This window comes from Diceros bicornis, chromosome 36 (genome assembly GCF_020826845.1).
Source record: "Diceros bicornis minor isolate mBicDic1 chromosome 36, mDicBic1.mat.cur, whole genome shotgun sequence".
NCBI classification, from domain to species: Eukaryota; Metazoa; Chordata; class Mammalia; order Perissodactyla; family Rhinocerotidae; genus Diceros; species Diceros bicornis.
Window position 1 is genome coordinate 5,533,389 of NC_080775.1, and position 14,183 is coordinate 5,547,571.

The window sequence follows — 14,183 nt, forward strand, 5'->3', positions numbered from 1 at the left end:
AAAGATATTCCACGTGTATGGCAACCAAAAAAGAGCTGGTGTGGTTGTACCAGTAACAGAGAAGAAAAGATTTAAGACAACACTGTTACAAGAGCCAAAAAATTTTCTTATGTATTGATAAAAGAGTCAATCCACAAAAAACATAGAGCAATTAAAAACATATATGTACCAAACATCAGTGCTCCAAAATATATCAAAACCAGATTGACTTAATTGGTGAGAGCAATAGACACCACTACAAAACTAATTGGAGACTTCAATATCCCACTTTGAATAATGGATAATACTACGATACAGAAGATAAACAAGAAAATAGAAAAGAGAGTACTGTGAACAACAGTAGGTGTACAAATTGAGAAATCTTGATGAAATGGAAAATTCTTAGAAATACATACCCTTGAAAGACTGAATCACAAAGAAATAGAAAAGCTGAGTAGTCCTATAACTCTTAAGTATATTGATTCAGTAATCAAAAATCTCCCAACAAAGAAAAGCCCAGGACCAGATTGCTTCACTAGTGAACTCCACTAAGCATTAAAGCAAAATTAAGACAATTATTCTTAACTCTTGCAGAAAATTGAAGAAGAGGGAACACTTTCTAACTCATTATAAGAGGTCAGCACTACCCGGATACAAAGCCAGACAGAGATACTATGAGAAAATAAATTAAAGACAAATATTCCATAAGGTTTGAGAAGTAAAAATTCTCAAAAAAACACGTTAGAAACTGAATTCGGTAGCATACTAAAAATTTTACACCAGGACAAAGTGGGATTCATTCGCGGAATGAAAAGGTTGTTCAACATACAAAAATTAGTAAATGCCATGCACCATATTAACAGGATGAAGCAGAAACCACATGATCATCTCAGCTGAGGTGGAAAAAGCGCTTGAGAAAACTCAACACAGTTTCCTCATAAAAAACGCTCAACAAACTTGAAAGAGAAAGAATCTTCTTCAACATAATGAAGCCCATATGTGAAAAAACCTCAACCAACATACTGAAGAGGGAAAGAGAGAAAGCATTTTCTATTAAGAACAATAAAATGAAAAATTTACCTGCTTTTCCACTCATAGTCAGCATAGTGTTGGAAGTTCTGGTTACAGTAAAGACAAGAAAAAGAAATAACATGCATCCAAAATGGGAAGCAAAATGTAAAATTATCTCTGTTCCAAAATGACAAGATCTTATATGTAGAAAATCCTAAAGATCAAACAGCAAACGGTTGGAACTAATAAATGATCTCAGCTAGGGTGTGGGATACAAAATCAACACAGAAAAATCAATTACATTTCTATGCACTAACAATGAACAATCTTTGGGGGAAATTTATAAAAACAATTCCATTTATAATAGTATGAAAATGAATAAAATAATTAGGAGTAACTTAACTAAGGAGGCAAAAGACTTGTACAGTAAAAATTAGAAAACTTGCTTAAATAAACTAAAGAAGAGACAAATACATGGAAAGATAATCAGGTTCATAAATGAAAGACTTAATATTGGGATGGCAATGTTAATCAAAGCAATGTACACATTCAATGGTTTCCCTCCATATCCCAACAGCCAGGTATAGCTCCTCTCTTCTCACAGTAGAACTCTTGTACCCACATGTAATGACCCCCCTGAGAGTCACCAGGTTAGCAGTTCCAAGGATCATTCATGATCAGTAGGAGGTTGTCCAGAACTGGTTGGCTCCAGTGACTACCTCAACTTGGGAAGATTCAGGATTTATGATCCGTGATCTCAATTATACAGACCACAAATTGGTGACACTGAGATCAAGAATATACTAGTTAGTATTCCATAGCCTGACCTTTCCTTGTACCCTCTCTGATTGTGGATGTTATTTGAACTTAACCTGCAGAATTTTCTTCCTTAGTCGCCCTCCTGATTATTCAGCTCCCCTGCCGTCTGTCTCACTGAAGTCATTCATTCAAATGGTTGGTATTCTGTCAGAATGTTGCTTAATTTTAATACCCAGAGACACTCAAGGGGAACTATAGTGTTACTAGTAGCAGTTTGGGGTTAGCTGTTTCTGTTTTTTAAGGAATTCAACACCCTCTGATGCAATGGTCTATTGTCTGACCATAACTGTGTTATAACCTTTACTTCAGTCACACTGCATTCTGAGTATTAGCTTCTGAATAAAGAGAAGAAAGTGCTGGGGGGATGAGATCCTAATGTGGTGAACACCATATTTATTATACTGTTGATATACATGTTGCAAATGTCTGGATTAATATTAAAATTATTTCTATTTTTCTCTGCTCCTTCACAGACCTGAGTCACGGTCAGTTTTCCATGTTTTAGGAAAGGATGGTGGTTGTTCTTTTAATTAATTTATGAAAAGAAAGAAAGATCAAAGCTCCAAATCTCTTTATTTTCTGTAGAATTATAGTATGGGTATAACAGATTTTATCCTAGTTAGCAATATTGATAAGTGGGTCTCCATCATTAAGTATAGACAAGATGATATTTTGGGGCTGCCTTATAATTAATGAATATCAGTTAACTATGTGCAAGAGTTAGAATAGAATAGTATTAGGTAAAATTTCTAATAGAATAGAATAGGTAGAATTTCTGATTATAACTTTAATGAAGATAAAGAAAGAATTTTAGTTTCCTGAACTACAAACTCTGAAAGAGAACAGATGTGCCTTTGGAGAACTAGTGGGAAGCTGTTCTGCCATTCTCATTGTCAGCGTGGAGGTCTGAGACACACAGCCTGCACCAACTAAGAAAAGGACCCCTACTGACCTCCTGACCCTGGTGCTATGGGACCCTGCTCTGAATTAATAAAATTTGACTTCATTCCAACCAGTGCTTCCTTCCTATGATACTTTAGAACCTAATACTCAGAATGCAGTGTGAACTAAACAAATATTAGAACAGTGAATGGTCAGACAATAGCCCATTGCATCAGGGATGTTAAATTCCTTAAAAAGGAGATTCAGAGAATGCTTTATAAAACATACCTCGTAGGCATTATTAGATGTTTCAAAAAAAACAAAAAAAAACATAAACTACTCAACAACTTTAAAAGGACTTTCCAAACACCAGTCTACAAAATAGCTACATTCAACCCACCTCTGAAGCTTTTATAAAAGTTCAGATTCCTGGGCCCACCTGGGGATTTAGAAGTAAACAACCAGGGAAGTAACCAAGGCTACCTGTGGGTAACAAGACCTCTATGGGGATTTGGCTCCAGTTGGGCTTGGACTGGAGGAGACTGTGTTTAGGGAAATACCAGAAGAACCAAGTTCACTGCCACTGAGGACTCCTTGAGCAAGCCAGGAGCTACACTCTCTAGTTTGTTGCCATATGGAGGGGTTCATTACAAACAGTAGGACCATGGCTATCAGGCACTAATGTCACCCCCTCCATAACATGCTGGTCCCACTTGTGCAGATAAAGAACAAGCAGGGACAGCTAAGACTTCGAGAAGTTGTGTTGGTTGTGGGAAGGAAAGGCATCTTGTGGAGACTGGAAGCAAGAGGGAAAGCCTGGGACACAGTGACTTCTGCCTTCACCAGACCCAGCCACATAGAGGGAAGGACAGACAGGGCCTGACTCTTGGTGTGCTTTTCCTTTGGGAAGGTTAGGGCAGGCTCTAACTTGTAGGATAGATTATGTATCACAGAGGGACCAGCCTGGACTTTCCCCTATTCAACCAATGACCAGTTAGAATCATCCAGCCTCCCTAATTTCACTGGAGGAACTGGCTGGTCCACTGGGGCTTGTCCTTGACCAGTCTGGGTTAGTGGAGTTGGTGGAGATTCAAATTTTCCCCAGTTTATACAATGAGGCTGAAGAAGAAAACAGTATGTCAAGAGACCTCAGGATTTCCCAGTCCTGGAGGAGAGGGAGAAGAGGGGAGTTATAAATAGGTATTGTTCGTGTTCACCAGTCAATAATTGCTTGATTTTCTCCTTACTCATTCCATACAAGAGAAATATCAGTGTACAGAGAACATCAAATATTTGCTCAGCAAAGAGGATATTGACTTTTTTTTAATTATGCTGCCAGTAGTACTTGTCCCCAGGAAGTGACCTGTTTTGTCTAATGAATTCTCTGGGAGGAGAGTGGGGTCATATAGTATTCTATGGGAACAAAAATAGAGTATACTTGAGCTTGAGACAGGCTTATGGGTGTGGTGTGTGGGTCTAAGGGGCTATGCAAGCCAAAGGTAAGACTTCATTGCTTTGGAAAAGGCAGGGGATGGTAGACGCTCTATATGGGAAGAGATGGAAGGGATGGAGGGTGGAGAGGGGATCTGAGGCACTGTTGTTGCCCTGGGAGGAATTTTGGGGAAAAACAGAGATGTTTAAGGAGATATTCACAAAGTTTGAATTATGGTGTTTGATGAGATTCATAACCCATAGACTATGAAGTAAAATCTACTTCACTCACTATTGTGTCAGAGGGGTTCTGTCTGAAGAGCAAAATGTGCCCTGAATGGAACCTGAAGATGAGTGAAGGAGAAGCTGAAACTCTTTTGGGGATCACTGTCTCTTCTGTGTCATCTTTTCATTTTAATAAAATTTTCACAGTTCTATCATCAAACCCTTGGAATCCACTGGGGCTCCTCCTCTCAGAGGATGACTCAGCAATTTCCACAGATTGTGAAACCTCTGGCTGGTACACAGTGCAGGGAGTTGTAAAGAGAAAATTATTAACTTCTATGGATGATTTGGTTAGAATACAACTGGGTCATGAAAACCTATCTCAAATTGGCTTAAACGCCACAGGAATGTGTTACCTCCATAATAAGAAGTCAAGAGGAAGGGCCACCTCTGGGTGAGCCACAGGAGGTCCAGATCTTCTACAATACTCTCTTGGTTCTTCCTTCATCTGTGTATTGACATCATCCTTGGGATGGGTGAAGACAGTGCTGCAATTTCAGACATCACATCTCAATAGGGCATATCCAGTCGAAGGAGAGAGACTGCCCGTGTTAAGAAGTGAGGGAACCCCTCTTAGAAGCCCTGCAGCCCAGTTCCTCCTATGTGTCACTGGCCAGGAGTGGGTCACGGTCCTCTTCGCAAGGTGATTACATATCAAGGGCAATGGAGTGAACATGTGTGACCTAAACAAACCATTTGGAGTACAATGTGTGTTTGGAATGCAAACACCTTGACCACTGTAATCACAGTGAGAACCTGACGGTCTTTAGATTAGACATTTCAGATCTTGGCCACACTTAGATCTGCCCCAGGAGCTTTTAAAACATATGTATACCTACGCTGTACTATGGTCAAACAAATACAAATCTCTGATGGGTGTGGGTCTCAGCTTCAGATAAAAGGGTCCACACAAATAAAAGCAGAGCCATTGTTTTAGTTGTGGAGACATTTGCCCTGTATGATTGGCACCAGGAGGGACTAAGAGGTGAAAAAGCTAAGAGGCCTCACCCAGCACCAGTGTGCTTAAAGGAGAAATGTAGAGAGAATGAGTGATGTCTGATTAGATTTCAATTTATTGCAATTTCAATTTATTGCAATTAGTGTATGTAAACTTCTATGGGAACTGAAAGGATTAGAAGGGGAATAGGAGACTCAGTGACTACAGTTCATGATGAATCAGGAACCTAATGGGTTGAGGTGTAGTAGAAACCAGAGTATGAAAATTGAACTGGGTGGAATTTGTCAAAGTTAAGATTTCATAGATTAAGCTGTTCTAAGAAGTAAACATGGGAGTAGTTACCTCATGTACTGTAGGTACAAGTAGAAACTCTTAGACGTTGAGTACATCAGAACACTGAGAAGCTTGAGTTGTCTGCATGAACAAGGATGATGTCAACATATCCTGGGAAGGAATTGTAAACCAAAACCATGAAGGGAGTGTACTGAGAAATGGGTAAGATACTTGTGTTAAGATAATGTCAGCCTTAAAAGAACACTTACGTGCTTCTCTCTTTCTAAGGGTTTAACATCCCCAGTGTGATGGGCTATTGTGTAACGCTTCCCTGTTCCAACTAATGCTCTGATCACACTACTTTCTGAATGTTAGATTCCAATACAATGGTCAGTTTTCAGTTATCTTACTTGTCGTGTTTGTAGCATTTGACTCTTCTCCTTGAAATACTTCATTTGTCTTCCAAGACAAAACAATCTCCTGCTTTCCCTTATAGCTCACTACCCATCCTTCACAACCTTCCTTGTTGATTCTTTGACTTTTTTAAACAACTTCTTAATGATGGGATCCCTCATGGCTCTTCTCTTCTATGTCCACACTCACTCATCTAATTTCTGATCAGTTGCCTTTGTGGCTTTAAAATGACAACCATATTCTTTCCAATCCCAAATTTTTATCTTTGGTCTAGACGTGTCCTCTCCCTGTAGACTTTTGTGTTCCACTGTCTACACAACATCTTCACCTGGATACCTAATAGGCTGTCAAACATACACGTCTAAAGTTAAATTCATCATCTTCCCACAAAAATTTGCTCCTCCTCATCATCTCCATCTCAGCAAATGGCAACTCCTTCCTTACAATTCCTTATCTCAAAATGTCTGAAGTCTACTTTGACTCAATATTTTCCTTTTCCCTTATATTCAAAATGTTAGAAATTCTTCTTAACTCTACTTTTAAAATACATCCCTCTTCTTAAGAATTTCTGACCACGTTCACTAATCATATGATTGTCCAAGCCAATATCATCTCTCACATGAATTTTTGTAAAGAGCCCTAATAGAGGGTTTTCTGCCCTTTTTTCTTCTCAACATAACATCCAGACTGATGCCTTTAAAACATGTCAGCTCATGTAGCTACTATGTAATCATTCTCCATTTCTATCATAAAAAATTTTTAAGTCTTTCAAAAGCCAGCATGACATAACCAACACCTTATTGCAAATCTGGACCTTATCTTTTACTACTATCTCCCTTGCTCACTAAACATCACCAACATCAGCCTACTTGCTGTCACTTAAGTATTATAGGAACACTCTTTCTTCTTGGCCTTAGCATTTTCTATTCCATGTCCAGGAATACTCTCCCACACATCCACATAGCTCACTCTGTTGTCTCATTCAAATATCTGCTCAAACACCTTCTCAGTGAAGACTTCTCTCATCGTCCTGTTTAAAATAGCACCTAATGCTCCCACTGCCCACCACTATCTCTTTTCATGCCTGCTTAATTTTTCTGCATATATTCTGTCAAGCATCAGGAAGAATCTAAGATTTTAACCTGACTCAAGTTAACAAATTAATTTGCCACAGGAGGCAGAGTCAAGATGGCGGCGTAAGCAGACTCCGAACTCACCTCGACCCGTGGATACAGCCAATTTACAAGTACTCGTGGAAAAATTACCCCTGAGACAGAACTGAAAACTGGATGAGAGGAACTCTTGCAACAACGGACAATCCTAACTGAGGTGGAAGAGGCAGAGACTCCCTTCTGGAGAGGAAAAACGCCGCCTTCACAAGCCGCCAGCTTCACGGCCGCCGGGAGCAGCTCACAGGTACGCAGCCTCCCTTGAGGCGAGGGGCCCTGAGCCGAGGAGCGCCCCCGCTGTGGGCATATTGTGGACCCAGCACAATCGAGACCAGCGGCATAATATCTGACTGTGCCTGCTATTAAAACACTGGGGAGCACCCCCAGAAAACCCGGTTCACAAAGAAACTAAAACTGGCTCTTAAAGGGCCCGCGCGCAAACTCACCCGTTTCAGGAAGCATCCTAAAATCACCAGAAAGAAAGGTGTACAGTGCTTTGGTGACAAGAGACTCACCTAATAGGCCCTGAGTGCATCTCGGTGAGGGGTGAGACCTCTCCAGGGACTAGGGCATTGTTGTGGCCTGGTGTGGGCGTGCTGACACAGACACCATTGGAGTTCTCCCTGAGGCCTGCTAGCCCAGGGTCTGCCCCACCCAATAGAGCACTGATTTAATCCAGCTCAGCCAGGGCAGGCAGCCCACCCTAGAGACTGGCCCCACCCAACAACAAGCCCTCAGGCAACTTTGGGCCTGCATAGATTGGTGACTGGATTCTCTGCAGCCTGGCAACTGAGCCGACTTGAGCGGGGCAGGGTGTGCACAAGGAGCGGGTGGAGAGTGTGGGGCGGTGGCAGAGTGTGTGGGGTTCTTGCCGTGGAGAGACTGGGTCCGCTTGGGGAGGTCGGGGCGCTCACACGGGGCAGGACTGTGTTGACTGTGTGTGTGGACCTGTGGGCAACAGGGCTTCTCAGCTGCAGAAGACTTGTGCTTCTCAAAGACCCACATAGGAGGTTTGCTCCACCTTCCAAAACCTGAAACAATTGGGTGCTCCTGTGCCTGAGGCCAGCCCCACCAAGCTGCAATCCTCAGCGAGCTGACAAGAGACCTAATAGGCTAGAGGCTTACAGCAATTGTAAGGCCCTGAGCCTAACAATCTGCCACACTGGGGGCCTACTCACTTAAAAGAAATACTGCAACACAAATGTGGTATTGGAACTTGCAGCCAACTGTGCTGGGGCTCCCCACACCTGATAAAGAGACTGAAGGGCCCACAACAACTACAAGCAGCTGAGCATTACAACAGCTGGCCAGGAGCATAACTCAGCCTCCCTGGGCGCCTACAGGGAGAGCAAACAGGCCACAGCAGAAGGATACATGTAGCCCACATAGGGGTCACCCCTGGAACATTGAGAACTGAGGGAAGCACACTGGAAGCCTCCTAAGGCATCACTTACATAAAGTCACCTATCCAAGAGCAGGAGACGTAGCTGACCTACTTAATACGTAGACACAAGCACAGGGAAAGAGGAAAAATGAAGAGGCAAAAGAATACATTCCAAGTAAAGGAACAGGACAAAACCCCAGAAAAGGAACTAAGTGAAACAGAAATGAGCAACCTACCTGACAGAGAGTTCAAACTAAGAGTGTTAAGGATGCTCACTGATCTGGGGAGAAGAATAGATGAACTCAGTGAGAATGTCAACAAAGAAATGGAAGACATAAAAAAGAACCAATCAGAAATGAAGAATACAATACTGGAAATGAAAAATTCATTAGAGGGACTCAAAAGCAGAGTAGAGGATACAGAAGAACGGACCTGTGAGCTGGACGAAAGACTAGAAGAAATTACCCGAGGTGAACAGGTAAAAGAGAAAAGAATTAAAACGACTGAGGACAGTCTAAGGGACCTCTGGGACAACATCAAGCGCACTAACATCCGTGTTAAAGGTGTCCCGGAAGGAGAAGAACGAGACAAGGGGTCAGAGAATCTATTTCAAGAAATAATAGATGAAAACTTCCCTAACCTAAGGAAGGAAACAGACATCCAGGTACAGGAAGCACAGAGAGCCCCAAACAAGATAAACACAAAGAGGCCCACACCAAGACACATCATAATCAAAATGTCCAGAATTAAAGATAAAGAGAGAATCCTAAAAGCCGCAAGAGAATGTCAAGTTACGTACAAAGGAAACCCCATAAGGCTATTAGCTGACTTCTCAGCAGAAACCTTACAGGCTAGAAGAGAATGGCATGATATATTTAAAGTGCTAAAAGGAAAAAACTTACAGCCAAGAATACTCTACCCAGCAAGGTTATCATTCAAAATGGAAGGAGAGATCAAAATTTTCCCAGATAAGCAAAAATTAAAGGAGTTTGTCACCAAGAAACAAGTGTTACAAGAAATGATAAAGGGACTGATTTAAGGGGAAAAGAAAAGACCACAAATAGGAAAAATTATCTATTTCCATGATTAGAAGGTAATGGATACAAATGCACAACAAAGAGGTTAGATATGATATCAAAAACATGAGGGAGGAGGGGAGTTAAAGAGTACACCTTTCAGACAGAGGTCAAACTAAAGTGACCATCAATTCTGCATAGAAGAAGAAAGGAACAGAGAAGAACTACTAAAAGACTGAGAAATAAAAAAAGTTAAAAAATGGCAGTAAGTACATACTTATCAATAGCTACTTTAAACGTGAATGGAATAAATGTTCCAATTAAAAGGCATATGGTGGCTGACTGGATAAAAAAAACAAGACCCATATATATGCTGCATACAAGAGACACACTTCAGACCTAAAGACACTCACAAACTGAAAGTGAAGGGATGGAAAAAGATACTCCATGCAAATGGCAATGAAAAGAAAGCTGGGGTAGCAGTACTCATATCAGACGAAATAGACTTTAAAACAAAAACTGCAAAAAGGGACAAATAAGGGCATTACATAATGATCAAGGGAACAATCCAACAAGAGGATATAACACTTGTAAATATCTACACACCCAATGTAGGTGCACCTAAATATATAAAGCAATTATTAACAGACTTAAAAACAGAAATAGACAGTAACACAATAATAGTAGAGGACTTGAACACTCCATTTACACCAACGAATAGATCATCCAAACAGAAGATCAATAAGGAAACATTGGCTTTAAACGACACTCTACAACAGACGGACCTAGTAGATATATACAGAGCATTCCATCCAAAAACCGAAGAATACAAGTTCTTTTCAAAGGCACATGGAACATTCTCCAGGATTGATTACATATTAGGCCACAAAACAAGTCTCCATAAATTTAAGAAGATTGAAATAATACCATGCATCTTTTCTGACCACAACGGTATGAAACTAGAAATCAACTATAGGAAGAAAATCAGAAAAGCCACAAATACGTGGAGATTAAACAAAATGCTACTGAACAACGACTGGGTTAACGAAGAAATCAAAGAAGAAATCAAAAAAACCTGGAGACAAATGAAAATGAAAATACGACATGCCAGAATTTATGGGATACAGCAAAAGCGGTTCTAAGAGGGAAGTTTATAGCGATACAGGCCTATCTCAACAAACAAGAAAAATCTCAAATAAACAATCTAACAATGCACCTGAAAGAACTGGAAAAAGAAGAACAAACAAAGCCCAAAATCAGTAGAAGAAGGGAAATAATGAAAATCATAGCAGAAATAGATGAAATAGAGACCAAAAAAACAATAGAAAAAATTAATAAAACCAAGAGCTGGTTCTTTGAAATGATCAACAAAATTGACAAACCTTTAAGTAGACTCACCAAGAAAAAAAGAGAGAAGGCACAAATAAGTAAAATCAGAAATGAAAGAGGAGAGGTTACAACAGACACCTCAGAAATACAAAAGATTATAAGAGAATACTATGAAAAGCTATATGCCAACCAATTCGACAATCTGGAAGAAATGGATAAATTCTTAGACTCATACAACCTTCCAAAACTGGATCAAGAAGAAGGAGAGAATTTGAATAGACCAATCACCAGTAAGGAGATCGAAACAGTAATCACAAACCTCCCCAAAAGTAAAAGTCCAGGACCAGACGGCTTCCCTGGTGAATTCTACCAAACATTCAAAGAAGACTTAATACCTATCCTTCTCAAACTCTTCCAAAAAATTGAGGAGGGGGGGAAGCTCCTTAACTCATTCTACGAAGCTGACATTACCCTGATACCAAAACCAGACAAGGACAACACAAAAAAAAAGAAAATTACAGGCCAATATCGCTGATGAACATCGATGCAAAAATCCTCAACAAAATACTAGCAAATCGCATACAACAATACGTTAAAATGATTATACACCATGATCAAGTGGGATTTATTCCAGGTATGCAGGGATGGTTTAACATTCGCAAATCAATCAACGTAATACACCACATTAATAAAATGAAGAATAAAAATCACATGATCATCTCAATAAATGCAGACAAAGCATTTGACAAGATCCAGCATCCATTTATGATAAAAACTATGAATAAAATGGGTATAGAAGGAAAGTACCTCAACATAATAAAGACCATATATGAGAAACCCACAGCTAATATCATCCTCAATGGTGAAAAACTGAAAGGTATCCCTGTAAGAACAGGAACCAGACAAGGATGCCCGTTGTCACCACTCCTATTTAACATAGTACTGGAAGTCCTAGCCAGAGCAATCAGGCAAGAGAAAGAAATAAAAGGGATCCACATTGGAAAGGAAGAAGTGAAACTGTCACTATTTGCAGATGACATGATTTTATATATAGAAAACCCTAAAGAATCCACCAGAAAATTTTTAGAAGTAATAAACGAATATGGTAAAGTTGCAGGATACAAAATCAACATACAAAAATCAGTTGCATTTCTGTACACTAAAAACGAAGTAGCAGAAAGAGAAATTAAGAATACCATCCCATTTACAATTGCAACAAAAAGAATAAAATACCTAGGAATAAACTTAACCAAAGAGGTGAAAGATCTGCACACTGAAATCTATAAAACATTTCTGAAAGAAATTGAAGAAGACACAAAGAAATGGAAAGATATTCCGTGCTCTTGGATCGGAAGAATTAACATAGTTAAGATGTCCATACTTCCTAAAGCCATCTATAGATTCAATGCAATCCCTATCAAAGTTCCAACAACATTTTTCACAGAAATAGAACAAAGAATCCTAAAATTTATATGAAACAACAAAAGACCCCGAATAGCTAAAGGAATCCTGAGAAAAAAGAACAAAGCTGGAGGTATCACACTCCCTGATTTCAAAATATACTACACAGCTGTAGTAACCAAAACAGCATGGTACTGGCACAAAAACAGACATACAGATCAATGGAATAGAATCGAAAGTCCAGAAATAAACCCACACATCTATGGACAGCTAATCTTTGACAAAGTTGCCAAGAACATACAATGGGGAAAAGAAAGTCTCTTCAACAAATGGTGTTGGGAAAACTGGATAGCCACATGCAAAAAAATGAAAGTAGACCCTTACCTTACACCATACACAAAATTTAACTCCAAATGGATTAAAGACTTGAATGTAAGACCTGAAACTGTGAAAGTTCTAGAAGAAAACATAGGCAGTACGCTCTTCGACACCAGTCTTAGCAACATCTTCTCAAACACCACGTCGGACCGGGCCAGAGAAACAATAGAAAAAATAAACAAATGGGACTACATCAAACTAAAAAGTTTCTGCACAGCAGAGGAAACCATCAACAAAATGAAAAGACAGCCTAACAATTGGGAGAAGATATTTGCAAACCATACTTCTGATAAGGGCTTAATCTCCAAAATATATAAAGAACTCATGCATCTTACCAACAAAAAAACTACCAACCCAATTAAAAAATGGGCAAAAGACCTGAGCAGACATTTCTCCAAAGAAGATATACAGATGGCCAACAGACACATGAAAAGATGTTCAAAATCACTAACAGGGAAATGCAAATCAAAACTACAATGAGATATCACCTCACGCCCGTCAGAATGGCTATAATTAACAAGACAGGAAACAACATGTGTTGGAGAGGATGTGGAGAGAAGAGAACTCTCATACACTGATGGTGGGAGTGCAAACTGGTGCAGCCACTATGGAAAACAGTATGGAGATTCCTCAAAAAATCAAGGATAGAACTACCATATGATCCAGCTCTTCCACTGCTGGGTATTTATCCAAAGAACTTGAAAACACCAATTTGCAAAGGTACATGCACCCATGTTTTCATTGCAGCGTTATTCACAATAGCCAAGACTTGGAAGCAACCTAAGTGCCCATCAAGGGACAAATGGATAAAGAAGCTGTGGTATATATACACAATGGAATACTACTCAGCCATAAGAAACGATTAAATCCAGCCATTTGTGACATCATGGATGGACATTGAGGGTATAATGCAAAGTGAAATAAGTCAGAGGGAGAAGGCCAAATACCGTATGATTTCCTTCATTAAGTAGTAGATAATAACAACAATAAACAAACACATAGGGACAGAGATTGGATTGGTGGTTACCAGAGGGGAAGAGGGGAGGGAGGAGGGTGAAAGGGATAATTCGGTACATGTGTGTGGTGATGGGTTGTAATTAGTATTTTGGTGGTGAACATGATGTAATCTATGCAGAAATAGAAGTACAATGATGTACACCTGAAATTTTTACAATGTTATAAACCAATGTTACTGCAATAAACAAAAAAGTAAAAAATATATATATAAAATTAAAAAATTAATTTGCCACAGTTTCATGGACGCTTGTAGAAGTCATGAAACTTTTCAGTCAGAGAAAAAGGATAGTTTATAACTCACTGCAATAGCTGTAGTGACAGTAACAGCATTTTTTCCAGTTTTATTGAAATACAGTTGACATATAAGTTTGTGTAAGTTTAAGGTTTATAAAGTGAGGATTTGATACATGGATATATCCTGAAAATGTTTCCCTTGT